This window comes from Lepidochelys kempii, chromosome 1, assembly GCF_965140285.1.
Source record: "Lepidochelys kempii isolate rLepKem1 chromosome 1, rLepKem1.hap1, whole genome shotgun sequence".
Classification (NCBI taxonomy): domain Eukaryota; kingdom Metazoa; phylum Chordata; order Testudines; family Cheloniidae; genus Lepidochelys; species Lepidochelys kempii.
This window is the reverse complement of record NC_136380.1, coordinates 345,433,754-345,453,488: the sequence shown is the minus strand read 5'-3', so window position 1 is coordinate 345,453,488 and position 19,735 is coordinate 345,433,754. Positions and strand designations below refer to the sequence as shown.

Below are 19,735 nucleotides of genomic sequence, written 5' to 3'. Positions count from 1 at the left end.
AAATGCATATACATTTCAAAAGTTTTAATTTACAATTTGTGTCAATTTATATGGGTTTTCAGATAGAGACATCGTAAGTGAAAAAAGAAAAACAAGAGTTTGTCTGTTTTAAATTTAAAATTTTCTGAAAAAATATCAATAAATGATTATCAGCCAAGAATAAGATATGTAATTACACCTGCATTTTAATTTCCTTATTGGTCGAAATGTCAAAGCCTGCTAAAATAACCTAAATAGGGTGGCCAGATCGAAGAGAGCCACACAGCTTCCCTGCCCTGCACTCCCTGAACCCACTATGCCCAGAGCCCCACACAACCCCTCACATTTCCACCACAAATGCACAGTGCTGTGCACACCACCACCCCTGCCCAGCGCCCCCCTGCCCACAGCCCCACCACAGCTGCCCAGCACCCCACACAGAACCCCCCACTCTCTAGTTTCCCAATACACACAGATTTCTCCTCCCTCTCTCCCAGTGCCCTTCCCCACAGCCCCACCACCACAACTACACAATGCCCCACACAGACCTCCCACTGCCCAGTGCCCTGACACACACAGATCTCCCCCACTGCCCAGCACCCCTCCAACAGGCCCCCCACTGCCTAGCACCCCAAAACACACAAACCTCCCCCACTGCCCGGCACCCTCCACACCCTCACAGCCCAGCACCCCGCCACAGACCTCCCAGACACTCACGCCATTACACCCCGCCTGCTTCCCTGGCCGCACTCACCAGCCCTGCTGGGAGGTCTCTGGCTCCTAGAGTCAGAGCGGTGAGCGGGGGGTGTCTCCAGACTCTCCATGTGCTGTGCCCGCCACAAGTACCAATGGGAGCTGCCAGAGCCGCAGAGTGGGGCTTCAGAGTAGCAGCCGGGTTAGTCTGTATCCGCAAAAAGAAAAGGAGGACTTGTGGCACCTTAGAGACGAACCAATTTATCTGAGCATAAGCTTTCGTGAGCTACAGCTCACTTCATCGGATGCATACTGTGGAAAGTGTAGAAGATCTTTTTATACACACAAAGCATGAAAAATACCTCCCCCCACCCCACTCTCCTGCTGGTAATAGCTTATCTAAAGTGATCACTCTCCTTACAATGTAGAGATGCTATTACCAGCAGGAGAGTGGGGTGGGGGGAGGTATTTTTTCATGCTTTGTGTGTATAAAAAGATCTTCTACACTTTCCACAGTATGCATCCGATGAAGTGAGCTGCAGCTCACGAAAGCTTATGCTCAAATAAATTGGTTAGTCTCTAAGGTGCCACAAGTCCTCCTGTTCTTTTTGGAGTGGGGCTTGCAGGTGCCGGCAGCGCGCAGAGACCCTAAGAGCCAGCTGGTCCATCTGGCTCCTAGGATTGGGTCGGGTCGGGGTGGGGCAGGGCGGAGGGCTCTCTGCCCGCTGCTGGAGCCTGCAAGCCCCACTCCCGCAGCTCTGATTGGGCAGGAGGGAGCCAGTGCAGCACAGCGAGACTCCCCTCTGCCTCTGTGCCTAGACCCCCTCCGCCTCTGCCCCAGGAAGAGCCGCCACGCCAGCCCCGGGACTTTGGCGGTGATGGTGAGCAGTCCCCAATATAGGGACACAGGACAAATATGCGCGTGGTGTTTTGCTGTGTGCGCGGGGTTTCGGATCTGTGTGCGCGTACACAAGCGCACAGCTTAGAGGGACCAATGGGTGGGATCGATACAATGGTGACTGCCTGAGTCTGCAGACAGCCTGAAGCAATAGCTGTGAAAGGGCTGCCATGCCTCTTGCCACTCAGTGGCACGTCAGCTGGGTGCTAGCTCCCTAACAGAACCAGCCTGTCAGCCACTCATGCGCTCACCTCTGGGCTACGCCAGCTCGGCCAGTTTACAAGAGATGCACCCCCAACCCCTGTATCCATTCAAAAGTGTCCCCAAAAAGAGAGACTCCAGATTCAAACAGAGTCAACTGTGCGTGTTGGAAACAAATGGCGACGTACAAAACAAAACTATAAAATGCAAATGAGGGCCAAAAGCTATTAATAGTGGCCTTTCCTAGCTAATAAACTAGAGTCTCACCCAAGAGTTCAGACTTCTGCAGCGTTGGCTGGCCCCAAGGAGCCAGAACCCAATCTTTCATGAAGCGCCCCTGCTCCTCAAGGTACCACCTCAGTGAATGGATGCAGAGTATCTTTCTCCACCTGGAGCTACATTGAATTAGTGTTTTGTGTTGATTCACAGCTGGGATGATGCCCTTACTGTCATATTGTTCCTCTGCACTTCCAAGTGGGTTTGATGTTTACAGTGTAACTGGTGATTTTCCATTGGTTTTTCTGGGATGTTGCAACAGTAGAAAGTTGAGCCATACATACATCATCAGCTAGAAAGGGAGGGGTGACAAGTCCTGCCTGCTTGAATGGGCCATTACTCAGACACATGATTCCCTGGTGACTGAATTTCACTCGAAGACCCATAAGGGCATAATTTTCAATATAGTTACATTATTTCTTAAATATGACCCATGAACACAGCTTGCAATGATTAGCAGTATCAGTAAGTTCCCAGATTTCTATGATTCTGTGATTCTATGATTTCAGCAGAGACCATGGCTCAGTACCATGAAAGTGGGGTATTAGCTGCAGTGAGTTTTTCAGGTCTGAGACAGGAGTTGCCTGTAAAGCTGGCCTCTGTGGCACACTCAGATACTAAGGAAATGGAGGCCAGGTGAGTACATAAAATACATGCTACTGCCTCTCTGGAAGGACAGTGCAAACACCCTGCCTCTCCAAGTGCGGGTGGGGGCCTCATGATATTGGTGTCCCTAAGGTCTGGATAGGTTTAACGAAGCCCTGCCCCGATGTCAAACTGCTGCTAGTGTCTGGTCTAAAAGGGGCCCATGACTAAGTGTGATAGATGTGTTGATTTTTTTTCCTGGGATTTAAACACTTTGCATTGATTTGTGTCTCTGTTTGTGTATTGTATGAGAGGCCAATCTGATGGCGGCTCTGCCGGTCGTCCGTCAACAGCTCCAGGTGCTTTGTCTTCATTTTGACTTGGCCGCTGCTTTTCAGCCTCATGGCAGGGATCCTGCCAAGCAGCAGTGGGTCCAAAGCAGTGATTGGAAATGCTTCACCGGCGGCTTCAAGAACGGGGGCAGAAAGTCCTGCTGACTGGACGACACAACATCACACACCAGGTAAGCTGGGTAAAATTCACCCCTGGGCCACCCGTCGGTGCCTCCCACTTAACTCCCTACCTTGGGGGAATTTTCACCTGCTGTATGGGTGTTCTTCACTGTGCAGGTACAGAGAGAGAGCCATCTCGCCACTCTTATAGTTGCCATGTTAGTGTTGGTGACAGGTGCTGGGCACCACGACCCCTCTGGGCCCCCCTTCACACCCTCCTCCCCAAAATGGGTGCAGACCAAGCAGAGCAGGCCTCCCTAATTGCCCTGCCCAATGTGTCCCTCTGCTGTCCAGGCTGGAAGGACCGCTTAGTTGTGCCAACAGGCCCACTGGTTTCTTGGGTTCCCTGTTGAGATTGGGGCCAGACTTTGCTGACTCTGGTAGAGCTTTTCTGGGATGCAGATGCTGGTCCATTAGAAAAATGGACTGTGAGAGCCTAGAGCAGCAAGCAGCTGTTGGATGCTGTGATGTTAGAACATAAGAACGACCATACTGGGTGAGATCAATGGTCCATCTAGCCCAGTGTCCTGTCTCCAGACAGTGGCCAATGCCAGGTGCTTCAGAAGGAATGAACAGAACAGGTAATCATCAAGTGATCCATCCCCTGTAGCTCATTCCCAGCTTCTGGCAAACAGAGCCTAGGGCCACCCAGAGCCTGGGGTTGCATCCCTGACAATCTTGGCTAATAGTCATTGATAGACCTATCCTCCATGAACTTACCTAATTATTTTTTGAACCCCGTTGTAGTTTTGTCTTTTACACCATCCCCAGCAATGAGTTTCACAGGTTGATTGTGTGTTGTGTGAAGATGTACTTTTCTTTGTTTTAAACCTGCTGCCCGTTAATTTCGTTGGGTGAACCCTCGTTCATGTGTTATGAGAAGTACATAACACTTTCTCCACACCAGTCATGATTTTATAGACCTCTATCATATCCTCTTTTGGTTGTCTCTTTTCCAACCTGAAAAGTTCCAGTCTTTTTAATCTCTCCTCATACGGAAGCTGTTCCATACCCCTAATCATTTTGTTGCCCTTGTCTGTACCTTTTCCAATTCTAATATATCTTTTTTTGAGGTGAGCTGACCAAAACTGCGTGCAGTATTCAAGGTGTGGGCATATCATGGATTTATATAGTGGCATTATGATATTTTCTGTCTTATTATCTATCCCTTTCTTGATGGTTCTGTCTTATTCTATCCCTTTCCTAATAATGGTTCTTAACGTAAAAGACCTTTTTTAACTGCTGCTGCACACTGAGCTGATGTTTTCAGAGAAGTATCCACAATGATTCCAAGATCTCTTTCCTGAATGGTAACAGATCCCATCATTTTGTATGTATAGTTGGGATTATGTTTTCCAATGTGCATTACTTTGCATTTATCAACATGAAATTTCATCTGCCATTTCATGTTGCCCAGTCACCCAGTTTAGTGAGATCCCTTTGTAGCTCTTTACAGTCAGCTTTGGACTTAACTATCTTGAGTAATTTTGTATCGTCTGCAAATTTTGCCATCTCACTGTTTACCCCATTTTCCGGATCATTTATGAATATGTTCAACAGCATTTGTCTCAGTGTAGATCCCTGGGGGACACCACTATTTCTCTCTCTCCATTCTGAAAACTGACCAATTATTCCTACCCTTTGTTTCCTGTCTTTTAGCGAATTACTGATCCATGAGAGGACCTTCCCTCTCATCCCATGACAGCTTACTTTGCTTAAGAGCTTTTGGTTAGGGACCTTATCAAAGGCTTTCTGAAAGTCCAAGTACACTATAGCCACTGGATCACTCTTATCCACATGCTTGCTGACCCCCCTCAAAAAATTCTTATAGATTGGTGAGGCATGATTTTCCTTTACAAAAGCCATGTTCACTCTTCTCCAACAACTTGTGTTCATCTGTGTGTCTGATAATTCTGTTCTTTACTATAGTCTCAACTGATTTGCCTGGTACTGAAGTTAGGCTTATCAGCCTGTAATTGCCAGGGTTGCCTCTGGAGCCTTTTTTAAAAATTGGCATCACATTAGCTATCCTCCAGCCATCTGGAAGAGAGGCTGATTTAAACAATAGGTTACATGCCACACTTAGTAGTTCTGCAATTTCATATTTGAGTTCTTTCAGAACTCTTGGGTGAATACCATCTGGTCCTGGTGACTTATTACTGTTTAATTTATCAATTTGTTCCAAAATCTCCTCTACTGACACCTCAACCTGGGACAGTTCCTCAGATTTGTCCCCTAAAAATGATGGCTCAAGTGTGGGAATCTCCCCCACATCGTCCGGCAGTAAAGACAAATGCACAGAATTCATTTAGCTTCTCCGCAATGGCCTTATCTTCCTTGAGCGCTCCTTTAGCACCTTGATTGCCCAATGGCCCCACTGATTGTTTGACAGGCTTCCTGCTTCTGATGTACTTAAACACTTTTTTGCTGTGACTTTTTGAGTCCTTGGCCACTACCAATGTGTCTAGAAATGCTGGGTTTCCATTACTAATCCTTGAGCCACCCAGTCCCCCTGCGCTATTTGGAAGGCTAGGGTTACTGGAAGTCTGAACAATCCAGTGATATTGTAACTGTGCCTCAGGGGGTTACAGCTGAGAATACCAAATACTGGACAAACTGCCGAAAAATAGGGCAGACACACCCCAAAACTGGTGGTTATTCTCCCATGAGATATATCAAACCAGCAACAAAAGTAAACTTCTGTTTCACCATACTGGCTAACAAGAAGTCAGAAAAGCAGTTTCCTTAGGTATTCCAGTCCTTGTATCACCACCAAAAACACTAGACTTAAAGATGAGTGGTTCTTTCAAACCAATTTCATCAGATAAAGGTTCTTCTGATCCCAAAAGACACACCCAGGTCAATATATAACTCAGATCTTACCCAATAAGCATGCTGTTGCCAATCCTTTAGTATCTAAAATGTAAAAGGTTTATTTTTTTAAAAAAGAAAGAAAGAAAGGTGAGAGTTAAAATTGGTGAAAGGAATCAAATACATAAAATAATTGCAAAATTCTTGGTTCAGGCTTGTAGCAGTGATGAAATGAACTGCTGTCTTAAGTCTCTGGTTGCTTCCAAATAATTAGAAAGTCCTCAGTCCTTTGGTTAGAATGCTCCCATTAGTATAAGTCAATAGTCCAGAGGTTTGAGCAGGAAACAGGCTTGAGCAGGAAAGAGGCAAAATGGAGGTGTTTCCAGTGCCTTTTATAGCTTCTGTCATGTGGAGAGAAATCTATTGTTTCAAACAAAGCCCTCAGCACAGCTAGTGGAAATTTACAGTAAAAGATGGAGTTTGGAGTCACATGGGCAAGTCACATGTCCATGCATGACTTTGCTTAGTCATAGCAGGAAAGTCCATTAAGTGTAGATAGGCATCTCCCATGGTCCATTGTGAGGTAAGCGTTCCTTGATGACCCACTTAATTTGAAAGTCCCTTCAAGGTGTGCAGGCTAAATACCTTGTGGGTGTTACCCCAGGAGCAAACATTTGAATTCCAGGTATACAGCCAATACTCATAACTTCAAATACAAAAATGATACATGCATACAAATAACATAAACATATTCAGCAAATCATAACCTTTCCATAGACACCTTACTTGATACATTTTGTACAAGATTTGTTGCAATTATATAACAGTAGTAGCAACAATGATCTACATGGTCATATTTTAATCAGATAATGTCACAGATACAAACTCAGGGCCAGCTCAGCTAGTGCAGCTCCAGGATGTACCTAGGTGGAGAGCTCAACCGAGAAGTGATTGGGTGCCTCTGTGGCATATGAAACAGGATTCATTGCTTGAGTCTTCAGGTTCTCCCTCAGATACATGTATCCATAGACCTTGCCAGGTACCACTGGCTGCCATACCAGTGACACAGGCAGACATGCCAGCTGTAGGTGTAGCAAAGAGCAAGCCATGGCAAGCCACCATGGCAGTTTATTGATGCACCTGCTTCTTCTACTCATATCAGGATACCAAGATGGAGAGCCAATTTTAAAGCAGATGCAGGGGCAGTCAGTGGAGTTGACAACACAACATCAAATCAACTTCATTGTGTTCCCTCCACACAGTAAATGAACTAGTTTCCTGACTATCTTCCCGAACTCAACCGGCTTGGCTCCTCCAACCCTTGGTAAGATTTCCCTGCCTCCCTTCAATGGAGGTGAAGAGGTGCATGTACAATAGCTGTATGTCCTTCCTGAGTAGCAATGGAGGCTGAGTAGCAATGGAGGCTGAGTAGCAATGGAGCGCATGGCCTTTCTGAACCGTGTGTGTGTGTTCGCGCGTGCATGCAGCCAAAGTGCGATGGCTCAGGGCAACTTTACACCTCTCAGTCACAGGTTCAATTCTAGCCCAGGTCAGTTCTGACCAAACAGCATCATCTGGTGACCATACCATGGCTGAAGTGCAATATATCGGTGTTACTCTTGTTCCTAGTGGACAATGGTCCATGTCAACTGGCACAAAGGGCTTGTCTACACTACCTGCCAGATCGGCGGGCAGCAATCGATCCAATGGGGTTTGATTTATTGTGTCTAGTCTAGACACAATAAATCAACTGCTGAGCACTCTCCCATCAACTCCGGTACTCCACCAGAACAAGGAGCACAAGCGGAGTCAATGGGAGAGCGTCAGCTGTTGATTTACCACAGTGAAGACACAGCGGTAAGTAGTTCTAAGTACATCAACTTCAGCTACGCTATTCATGTAGACAAGCCCTAATTGTCCCTCTCATTGGCATCCTTAGCAGAAACCAAGGACTGCATTAGCCACCAAGAGGTGTTTCCTCCAAGTCAGGCGTGTGATGTAGGGAAGCTATCGGGGCTGGTCTGTGGAGAGAGAACTTCAGCACTAAATGTACATGGGAAGGAGGAAAGAATCCATAAAGGGGAATACTCCACCCTCCTTGGCCCTCCTTGTTTAGAGGAACTAAGATGTAACTCCACCATGACAGGCCAACATGCCATCTCTTCCTGGTCACAGTGAGGCAGAGCCTGGTCACTGTGGTCTCTCAGAAGCACCTGCCAAGAAACAGCACTGCATTGTGTTACATGACAACAGCACTTTCCAGGAAATTGAATTATACGATGCACTGAAACGATAGAGGCCTTGGCTGAGTATGGAATCAGCAACATCTTAGAGCTAAGAGTCAATATTTGTACATGTGTCACTCAAGTCATGGTAGTGTCCGTTGATATAGGGGATGTTAAGCCAGAGTGTTTAGATGATAACTTGAGGGGGGAATTGGTTTTTCTGCTTAGCAGGGAATAAACACAGACAGAGCTAAGAAAGCCCAAATCTCTGGTCTGAGTTCAACCTTCTCAGAGCTGAGTTACCAGGGGGAAGCCACTTGTTATAATGATCATTTTGAAATGTGTCTCCTCTCAATCCTTCCTGCTGCCTGGGAAGCTTGATGATAAATATTGAGCTTATTTTAGGTTAACTGCCAATGGTGGGAAAGGCAAAACTAAAAACAACGGCCCCTGCTCCAAAGAACTTACAGTCAAAGTGCAAATATAACCAACCCTGCTCGGGCTGTCAGCAGGGTTCAAACACTTCACCTTCGGAGCCAAAAGCATCAGCTCCTTGCTACGCACGGTCCATAAAGGGAGCCCACTTCCATAGCTTCATACACGACACTTACCGTGGGGGACAAGACCATCTTTTTGTTTTCTGTGTGCACAGTGCCTAGTAAAATAGGGTCATGGTGTCTGACTGTGGCTCCTACACACTGCAGTAATACAAATAATAACAACAATAAGGAATCATCTATTTGGTGCTTTGTTTATTTGAGATTCTCGCATTAAAAAAAAAGGTAAAATAATTCAGTAGTGTTGTTTTTCTTTTTAGGCTACAATCTTTCTTTTCAATGTTAAGAATGACAGTTTTCAAGGTTTCTTGGGGTTGCGGTGTGATGGGGGGGCAGGTTATGTCAAGAGGATCATTTTTATACAGGAGATGCTATTCTCTCCACGGAGCTAATGGTACTAAAATACAGCTTTCACCGTGATGAGTTGACATGAATCTTCTCTGCCCAGTCTTTCAATGGCAACCTTAATTTTTCAGCCAGACTATTATAATGCAATGGGTCATGCTTCTTTACACCACTGCGCTCTGCTGGATGAACTCAGAACTGGCCAGCTGTGGGTCATAGGCCCTATCCTGCTAAGAAGCTCACACAGCCTCCCGTTTTGCTCAAGGCTTAGGGGCCTGAGCTTTTGAGTCTCTTCCTGCTTTCGCCAAGACTTTCTGATTGGCCATGTCATGTATCATAGGGCTTGTCCACACTGCAGCTTAAGTGGATGTAACTTATGTCACTCAGGGGTGTTAAAAAACACACCCCTGACTGATGTAAGTTACATCCACGTAAAGCAGCGTCTACACAGCTTATCCCACCGACATAGCTTCTCCTCTTGTTGAGGTGGAGTAATTCTGTTGACAGGAGAGTGCTCTCCTGTCCCGTTGGCATAGCATGTCTTCATCAGAAGCACTACATCAGCACAGCTGCATTGATGCAGCTGCGGCGATGTAGAGCCGTAGTGAAGACAAGCCCTTAGTAACAGCTGTCAAGTCCTAGTTGGTCAATATTTATCGCAACAGAGGAGACAGGGACACGATTGTGCCTTTTTGGCATTGGTGAACTCAAGTAGTTCCCTGGCTCCAGCAGCTGCTCAATGGCCCCCTTGAGATTCTTTTATTTGCAAGCCAGCTCACAGACAGTAATGCCAATTCCAGCCACCTGCCTTCCAAATGTCCAGCAGTGCAACTTCACAGGCAAGCAGCTCAGCTAAGTCAGCAGCCATCCACGTATGGGCATTTTTGAAAATCACCTTTGTACACATGTCTATGCACTTGTGGGGGGGGGCAGGGGGTTAATATTGATTCGTTAATTCATTATAAGAGCAGGGTAATCAGTACTCCTGCTTCAGGGCATCAACCAATTGCAGGGGTCAGGACGGACTTTTCCACTTATGCCCAGCATTGCACACTTAGGGGGATGCAAAATGGAGTTGGTTGGTTGTTGTTCTTTTCATCTTTCACTGATCTGTCAGAAACTGCTCCAGCAGGAGGAAGGATACGGCATTTGATTGGGCTGTGTTCTGCACTGGTATTTCCTTTGTTTTGTTCTAAATTTCATCCTGTGATGGCTTGTTTTCACTGTTTACTCCCTTCATAAACTAAAACGCTGCAATCAAATCTTCTGGCAGGGCTCAGTCCTATGGCCCTTTTTCGTGTCAGTAGTCTCGTTGACTCTGAGAGGTCTATTTGTATGGCTAAGGCAAAATAATCCTAGTGCCCTCCCCACCTGGATGCAGTCCCACTCTCTGTAAATCTGGAATTAGGCACTCTCCAGTCCTGAGTTAGCAGACTTTTCTCCGCTGAGCCAGGAGGATATTTCAAGCCGTCACAGGTGACTCCCTTTCCTCCTCCAGCCTGGTCCCTGAGCAAGCAGCCTGTGGTGCTGGTCGGTGATGGACGGGAGAGTCCTACTGATGCAGTATTTCCCGTTATCATGTCAATACACCAGTGTTATAAATTGCATTCATACCACCGTGACGGCTGCTGCTATGCTCTCTGACTGCCCGGCTGAAGCTCTGGTTGCACAGGCTGGGGTTGTTTTATATTTGCGAAACTAGCTTTGGTTTGCAGACGCCTGACTCATTGCAAGCCTCCAGGCAGCTCTCTAATTCCCTCCCACCACCACTCCACCGGTGGGCTCCTCTGTTGCTAGCTGAGCTCTTTTTGAGGCATGCTGCCTGTTTGCTTGCATAGTGCAAAATGAATCAGCCTCCAGATTCCTAAGGGAAGTGATGGATGGATGCTGGGATGGGACAGTCCTGTGCTGGGATGGCTGGGCACCATGCTGCCGTGTGGACGTGCCCTTGACAGAAGGCAGGCACGCAGGAAAGCAATGTTTCATTTGTCATTACATTTTCAGCTCAAGTGCACGAGCGCATAAGCTCAAGAGTTGACTCCTATCAACGGTTCCCTGCAAGAAAACAAACTCGCCTACTGATGGGTAGTAACTGTACCTGGACACAGCTCTGCTCCCTGGTACATCCATATTGAAACCAGTGAGGGCATGCAGACATAATGGAGAGCAGGATATGGGGCCATATGACGCTCTTCCCCTTACATGGCTTTGTCAGCTCTGGTTCGCTTGTAGGGAGGGGGAGGATGATCATGTAATTAACAGACAGACTTGGGGAGCAGGAGAACTGGGCCCTATCACACTGGCCTTCCCTCACACTGCCCTGCCTGTGTGCTTCTTTCCTGTCCTGGAAAGAGCTTTTGGGCGGAGAGGTTGACTCAGTCTCGCTGGCCAAGTTGTATGAGTCTCTTGAGTGCAACTGCCTCCTGCTAGAGCCAGCTACGAAGGTGGAGTTTATGGAGAGTCATAGGATGATCAAACAGCCATCGGCTGGTACCAATGTCTGGTCACTTCCAATCTGGGTGGGAGTTGAACTCATGACCTATAGGTGCAGGCTCTAGGTCCCATTCAGAAACACCTGAGTTGAGTGGGATTTGAACTGGCAACAGAGATCCCATTTTCAGTCACCTGAACTGGTCCTCCAGATGTTTAAGGCCATATGTTCAGCCATAATTAAAACCAATACATTATGTGTTGGCTCTATTTATTGTCCATTGGGTCAGCCCGTAGAGAGAAAGGTGCAGTCTGAGCACAGGCCAGAGAGCCAGGATTCTAATGCCATCTCTGACATTGACTTGCTTTGTGACCTTGGGCAAATCACATCACCACTCTGTGGTCCAGTACTCCTGTCTGTGACTAATAATCACCATACAGCTAAAGAGATGGATCCCAATTATCTAGGTGATTAGTGATTTGAGTGATAATCAGGGCAAAGTTGATTTTAGTCATTTGTTATAAATTGCTGGGGACTAGAATTTCGAGATATGTTAATGCCATTGGAAATCCCACTGACTAAGCAAGGCCTGGTGTGCGTATTTCGTTAGTCCTAATGCCTCTGACTTGTGTTTAATCTTATAGCTGGCCAAGTGCCTGAAACTGCTGGTGAGTTCTAATAATTTGGGCACCTACCTTTGTGGGTTAGAGAGTAGGACCAGCACACCATCTGCACACAATATCATTTTTTGCTCCATAGGATCATTTTGAGTAGCTGTTCTATCTACACAGCCCCAGATTGTACATACGACAGTTCTTGCAATATGCTAAAGAGCAGTGGAGAGATTGGCCAACCTTGGCTCTGTAATGCACACAGGCCTCTCTGTAATGAGAAAAGATCTGAAATATAATTACATGCGATAAGATGAAAGGAGGAGTTAGCATATCATTCTGGACATCATTCTGGGATGTATTCGCAGGAGTATTGTAAGCAAGACATGAAAAGTAATTTTTCCGCTCTACTCCGCATTGATTAGACCTCAACTGCAGTATTGTGTCCAATTCTGGGTGCCACATTTCAGGAAAGATGTGGACAAATTGGAGAAAGTCTGGAGAAGAGCAACAAAAATGATTAAAGGTCTAGAAAACATGACCTATGAGGGAAGATTGAAAAAATTGCGTTTTAGTCGGAAAAGAGAAGACTGAGAGGTGACATGATAATAGTTTTGAAGCACATAAGAGGTTGTTACAAGGAGGAGGGAGAAGAATTGTTCTTCTTAATCTCTGAGGATAGGACAAGAAGCAATGGGCTTAAATTGCAGCAAGGGAGGTTAAGGTTGGACATTAGGAAAAGCTTCCTAACTGTCAGAGTGGTTAAGCACTGGAATAAATTGCCTAGGGAGGTTGTGGAATCTCCGTCACTGGAGATTTTAAAGAGCAGGTTTGACAAACACCTGTTCAGGAATGATCTAGATAATACTTAGTGCTGCCATGAGTGCAGGGGACTGGACTAGATGATCTCTCGAGGTCCCTTCCAGTCCTATGATTCTAGGATTCTATAGAGCAATTTAATCCAGTTGATAAAGTGATCACCAAATCTCATTCTCTCAAGGACCCCAAAGAGATCATCCCAAGCAACCCTGTCAAAGGCTTTTTCAGCATTAAGCTATAATGCTACCAAAGGTTCCTCTGAGTGCTGTAGTATTGTGGTTTTATCAGTGAGTTACCGGAGGTTGTCATGGGGCAACTGGCCCTCTAAGGGGAGTCAGGGCCTCGCCTGTCCATGACAGTCCTCTGAAGACCCACATGCGAGTAATTGGTTGCCTGAGACAGGTGTTCAATGGCCAACAAGTAGAAGAACACCGTGCCCTGTAACAAAGCTGCCTGAGCTCAGCTGGGGGAAGTATTCGCAGGAAATATGTGCCTCTGATGAGAAGGGGCTTGCAGGGGAGACGATAACCCTGGGGGGAGAGTGTTCCCAGGGAGGCAACAGGAGTAGACCAGGGGTAGGAACTGGAAGGGCTCCAGAGAGAGAGAGAGAGAGAGAGAGAGAGAGACTGTCCCACAGGTGAAAGGAATAGGAGTATCCTAAAGAGACAACTGGAGGTCGCTCTCCAAGGGAAGGGAGCAGGAGCAGCCTGAAAGCCCTGGCTCCAGATGAAGGGGTTGGTCTGGAGTGCCAATGGTTAAAGGACTAAGAGGTTAGTTGGACTGACCCTGCCAGTGGATTTCCAAGGAAGCGCCTGAACAAGGGTCTTGCTTATGATCCTGTTAATCTTTGTTGTTAATAAATGGGACCCTCTGAAAGGGCTGCTCTTTAGCTCACAGAAGGGCGTCTTCAGACTTGTGCCCCCCTAGCATTTGGGGGGGGTGCCACAGGCGAGGGGAAACTAAGGCATCACCTGTGGCACCCCCCAAATGCTAGGGGGTCTGGAGGAGGAGCGGCCATGCGGACCCATACCTGGATTTGATACACCGGACCTGAGCTACATATATGATTAGAATAATATCGTGTGCCAGTGTACAAGCAAGGGCTTTGGCAAGAATCTTCACCTCACAATGTACCAGTGACATGGGTCTGTACCCTGTGCAGTTAGCAGGATCTTTCCCTGGGTTGGGTATAATGGGTTGAATTGCCTTTTGCACTGTGAAAGTAGGGAACCACTCTTTTAAACAGATCAGTGGAATATTTGATCCGGTTTTTCCTTTTTTATAACACTCCATAGGAAATCCATTGCTGCCCAGGGATTTACCATCTTCCACTTCTTTCACAATTAGGTCTGTTTCCTGGAGGCTGAGCAGAGTGTCTTGTAGAGCTCCTCCCAGGCTTTTGCGATGCATGGCAACAAAGCTCCATCCGGGAATTGGTTCAAGGCTGCCGTAGTGGCTGGGGGATCTGCTTTGGATAATTCCAAATAAAAGAACTGGAAATGGGTATTAATGTCTTTCTGTGTCATGTACGTCTTCCTTTGGGCATTGCATACTAAGGGTATTTTGCCTCTACTAGATTTTGATTTCAGTTTATAAGCAAGGAATTTGCCTGCCCTCTCTCTCCCCTGGCTCCTGGTAATCATGTTTAAGGTGAAACATAGTAAATTCTGCCTTTTGTGTCTGAGTCTGTTTAATTCGTATCTCATTTGTACCAGGACATTTTTGTTTGTCAGGGGTGGTTTCTTTGGCATAGTCTTGATCTACATTTTTAAGTTTTTCAGTGAAGGTTTCTGTTTTTTTGTTACAAGGTCTTTTTTTTTTTTTTTTTTGCTGACGAAGGCACTCTAATCCTGCCCTGATGGAAACTTTTGCTGCTTCCAATAATATTGCAGTTGATGGGGCTGTGAAAGGTCTCCGGCTCATCATTGATGAATGCCACAGAGGTGACGTCTGTGAGGTGCAAAGTCTCCATGCCTGTCTAGATGTCTCAGCCTCCAGCAGGGAGAGCTTTAGATTGACATTCGCATGGTCTGATACCGAGATCATCCCCGCTGTGGCCTCATGGACAAATTGAGCTAGGATGGGCTATTATAAAGTAATTTATCCTCCAATAGGTAGAGTGAGAGGTTAAAAAAAAAGCTGTTGTCATGGGCAATAGGACGTTTAAGTATCCATATATCTATCAGACACAGATCTAATAGCTATGATAATACCGCTAGCCTGTTGCTTGAAGGTCTGTGCAGTATGGAGAAGATTTGACTGATATGGGGTCAAGACTTTTATTGAAGAACCCAGCAAGGGTCTGCTGATTTCCATTAGTCCTGCCAAAAAGTTATGGAAGTACCCAGGTTCCTCTTTGTTTGGCCAATACAGACCAGCAAAGGTTACAATCATTTAGTGTGACATTTGCCATCACAAAGCTTCTGGGAGGCGGGCGGGGGCTGGTTTTTGCTCAATGACCTGGGGAATCAATCTTTTGTGTGTCCATCACATAACTCCTTTAATGCCAGAGTTGTAAGGACTAGAAATAGAGATGGTCGGGAATTTTTCAATTAAATGATTTTTCACTGGAAAATGCCAGTTGGTCAAAACTGAAACTTTTCCCGGGCCCATACCAGGTTTGATGAAAGCTTTGTTGAGAAAGGTTCCTCAGGTGGGAGAGGGAGATGGAGAGAGGGAGAGAGAACGAATGAACAAACAAACACCACCACCACCTCTGGGCACTCCCCTCTGATGGTGAAGACTCCGATTCAAGTGTCTGCACTGCCAAATTCAGAGCAGGGACTTGGACTGGGTTTCCCAGATGCGAGGTGAGTGCCTTAACCACCAGGCTACGCTGGAGTACGTCTCTCTCAGTCTCTTCTGTTGGAGTGGTTTTATGTTGTATAAATCATTAAATATTCATTGGGCCACAGGGAAACTGGCTATAGTCCAGTGGTCAGGACACTTCACACTTGGGAGACTCAGGCCAGGTCTATGCTAAGAGTTAGGCTGGCCCAGCTCCGGCGCACAGGTGTGTGAAAAATCCACAACTCTGAGCAACAGAGTTAATGCCTGGTGTAGACACAGATAGGTCAATGGAAGGATTCTTCTGTTGACCTAGCTACTGCCTCTGAGGGAGGGGGATTAATGACAGCCAGGGGAAAACCTCTCCCATCACTGCAGTGAGTGTCTACACTGAACCACTACAGCGGCACAGCTGCAGCTCTGCCGCTGTGGCAGTTTAAGTGCAAACATAGCCTCAGATTCAGGGCTGTGGTCTCAATCAGGCAGAGCAGAAAGTGCCGGGTGAAGGCCCTACGCAGCAGGCTCTTGGCTAGTTTGCGGTGGTGGAGCTCTGCTTTTTCACAAAAACCATCAAAGCATTTCAGTCCCATCCTGATGCAGAATGGGAACATTTCTGAAATCTCACAAAGTTTCATGGGATGGGAAAACCGTCTCCTGCCCAGCTCTAACTAGAATTAGCTGCTCCCTCCCAGTCCTGCTCCAGTTTTTGGGCCTCTGGTTCAGTTAGAAGGGTCTTCACTTGTAAGTCGTGAATCTATACATATATTTTCTTTTCAGAGGGAGATTTAGCTTTGTAATTTTCCAGGAGACACAATTAAAACTGTCATAAATATAAAGGGAAGGGTAAACCCCTTTGAAATCCCTCCTGGCCAGGGGAAAGCTCCTCTCACCTGTAAAGGGTTAAGAAGCTAAAGGTAACCTTGCTGGCACCTGACCAAAATGACCAATGAGGAGACAAGATACTTTCAAAAGCTGGGAGGAGGGAGAGAAACAAAGGGTCTGTGTCTGTCTATATGCTGGTCTTTACCGGGGATAGACCAGGAATGGAGTCTTAGAACTTTTAGTAAGTAATCTAGCTAGGTATGTGTTAGATTATGATTTCTTTAAATGGCTGAGAAAAGAATTGTGCTGAATAGAATAACTATTTCTGTCTGTGTATCTTTTTTGTAACTTAAGGTTTTGCCTAGAGGGGTTCTTTATGTTTTTGAATCTAATTACCCTGTAAGATATCTACCATCCTGATTTTACAGGGGGGATTTCTTTATTTCTATTTACTTCTATTTTTTATTAAAAGTCTTCTTGTAAAAAACTGAATGCTTTTTCATTGTTCTCAGATCCAAGGGTTTGGGTCTGTGGTCACCTATGCAAATTGGTGAGGCTTTTTATCCAACATTTCCCAGGAAAGGGGGGTGCAAGTGTTGGGAGGATTGTTCATTGTTCTTAAGATCCAAGGGTCTGGGTCTGTAGTCACCTAGGCAAATTGGTAAGGCTTTTTACCAAACCTTGTCCAGGAAGTGGGGTGCAAGGTTTTGGGAAGTATTTTGGGGGGAAGGACACGTCCAAACAGCTCTTCCCCAGTAACCAGTATTAGTTTGGTGGTGGTAGCGGCCAGTCCAAGGACAACGGGTGGAATATTTTGTACCTTGGGGAAGTTTTGACCTAAGCTGATAAAGATAAGCTTAGGAGGTTTTTCATGCAGGTCCCCACATCTGTACCCTAGAGTTCAGAGTGGGGGAGGAACCTTGACAAAAACAAACAAAAGGAAGTATTTCTTCACACAGGCAACCTCTGGAACTCTTTGCCACAGGATGTTGTGGAGACCAAGACTAAAAAGAACTAGATAAGTTCATGGAGGATCGGTCCATCAATGACTATTCGCCAGAATGGTCAGGGATGTTGTCCCTAGCCTCTGATTGCCAGAAGCTGGGAATGGGTGACAAGGGATGGATCACTTGATGATTACCTGTTCTGTCCATTCCCTCTGGGGCACCTGGCATTGGCCACTGTCAGAAGACAGGATATTGGGTTAGATGGACCTTTGGTCTGACCCAGTATGGACGTTCTTATGTTAATATTACTGTCCTGGGCATGCTGACTGCAATAGAACAACAATACCCGTTGGGGGCAGTGGTTCGTTGTTCTTGTTTTTTTATTGGAAATGCACTTTTACTAAAGCTTTGAAGGCTAGTTTCCAGGCTTAACAAGGGCTGTAACCCAGATGCTCTGGTTCTGTGTCATTCAGTGGAGTCGTTCTTCAGCTCTGACTGCTGCAGTGAAATAGACAATGCTTCCCTTGGAGCAGCTGCCCTCAGAGAAGATTAAACCCGGAGCAGAGCATCAAGCTTTCCCTCTGCTCAGAAAGTAGAACCCAGTGGGGAGGGCAGATTAGCATTTAGGGGTAAGGTTTGGTTTGGCCTGTGGTGGAGACAGCAGCTGGCTGGAGAGCTCAGCCCTGAATTCAGGACCCTAGCTCGGAGGTTGTTTACAGCCAGGGTTTTAGTTCAGACCCATTTCCAGCCCTGTTCAGTTGGCTGTTGTGAGGGTCACGGAGAGCTCCATAGCTGTGAAATATCGTTTATTTGTTTGATTTTTAAATAGTGGCTGTCTCTCTTTTTCACTTCCAGGTGGAGAATATTGGCACCCAAACCAGGTCTGCCTCAAGGAGAACCTGCAAAGGTTTGGCTGGAAATGCCTGACTCCCCAGGAAGATCCCTGGGGTTCTTGACTTAGTTTGAGGACCCCTGACCCCACTATTGCTGCTCTGCCATGATCAGATTAAACGGTAACATCCCAGCTGGACTTTTCAGTATTATACTGGACAGTACATTGTTATTATTATTATTATTTACTTTTTCTATTACTGTGGTACCTAGCAGCCCTAGGCCTGGACCAGGACCCCATTATGTTAGGTGCTGTACAGACACAGATCAGAGAGTCCCTTCCCCTAAGTATAAAACATGAGACAACAGAAGGAAAACAAACAGACCAAAGGGGAAGCAGAGGGAAACACCGAGACAATATTGGTCGGCATGACCGGCGGTGGTCTCGGCTCCCCAGCAGTCTAACCATCCTACAGAAGGCTTTGAGGAGGGTTTTGAAGGACAATGAGGTAGCTTTGTGGTTGTTTATTGGGAGGGACAACATGGGAGAAACCACCAAGGGGCTTGTTTGAAAATGGGTGATGGAGGCTGGCATCATGGGCTGACTGGAGGAGAGAGTCGGTGTCTTGACAGGGAACGAGAGGTGATAGGTCGGGGATGGGGGATAGGCCAAGAAATGCCTGGAAAGTGAAAACAAGCAACTTATGTTTGATGCAACAGAGAAGGAGGGAAGCAGTGGAGGGATGCAAAGGGAGGATGTGACATGGTCAAAGTGACAGGCTAGGACAGTGGTCTCCAAACTGTGGGGCGTGCCCCCTTATAGGGCACAGAGGGACATTCAGGAGGGTGCAGTGGGGCCTGGGCCAGCTCCCATGGGGGGCAGGGAGGGAGAGCCAAGCAACCCCTCTCTGCCTCCAGCTCCATTCCAACTCTGACCCCAGCCCCACCCCCAGCCGAGGTCCCAGCTTTAGCCCCTGACCATGGCCTAGCTCGGCCTCTGCCTCCGACTGTGGCCCAGCTCCAGGCTCTGGCTCTGCTCCCAACTGCGGTTCCCACTCCTGGCTTTCAGCCCTGGCCCTGCTCCCAGCCCCAGCCTCGGCTCCCGGCCCCGGCTAGCACAAACAGATTATATTACAGGTAAGAGGGGGCACGATATAAAAGTTTTGGGGACCACTGGGCTAAGATAATGAAGTTTACAGCAGCATTGTGAATAGATATGAGTGGGGCAAGATTGCATTTACCACAGCCAGAGAGAAGGATGGAGGGAGGGCCAGGACTGGGGTAAACATTGTTAGGGGGCTTATTCCTTCACCCGCTTACTTCCCTGGTCCTTCTCGCATGAACAGAGAACAACAATACCCGAAATCCAAAGGTGCAAACAATTTGATGTTTATTGGGGTGAACT

The 19,735-nt window shown here is 46.7% G+C and overlaps 1 long non-coding RNA gene across 1 annotated transcript in view; it reads left to right on the top strand.

The window, feature by feature from the left end:
* The window catches only part of LOC140906978 (uncharacterized), an 81,334-nt gene that overhangs the window by 30,184 nt on the left and 31,415 nt on the right, over window positions 1-19,735 (top strand). Inside the window, exons 2-3 of the long non-coding RNA XR_012157328.2 lie at window positions 2,945-3,155; window positions 18,355-18,512. This is a non-coding gene — a long non-coding RNA (uncharacterized LOC140906978). The remainder of the gene's footprint in view (window positions 1-2,944; window positions 3,156-18,354; window positions 18,513-19,735) is intronic.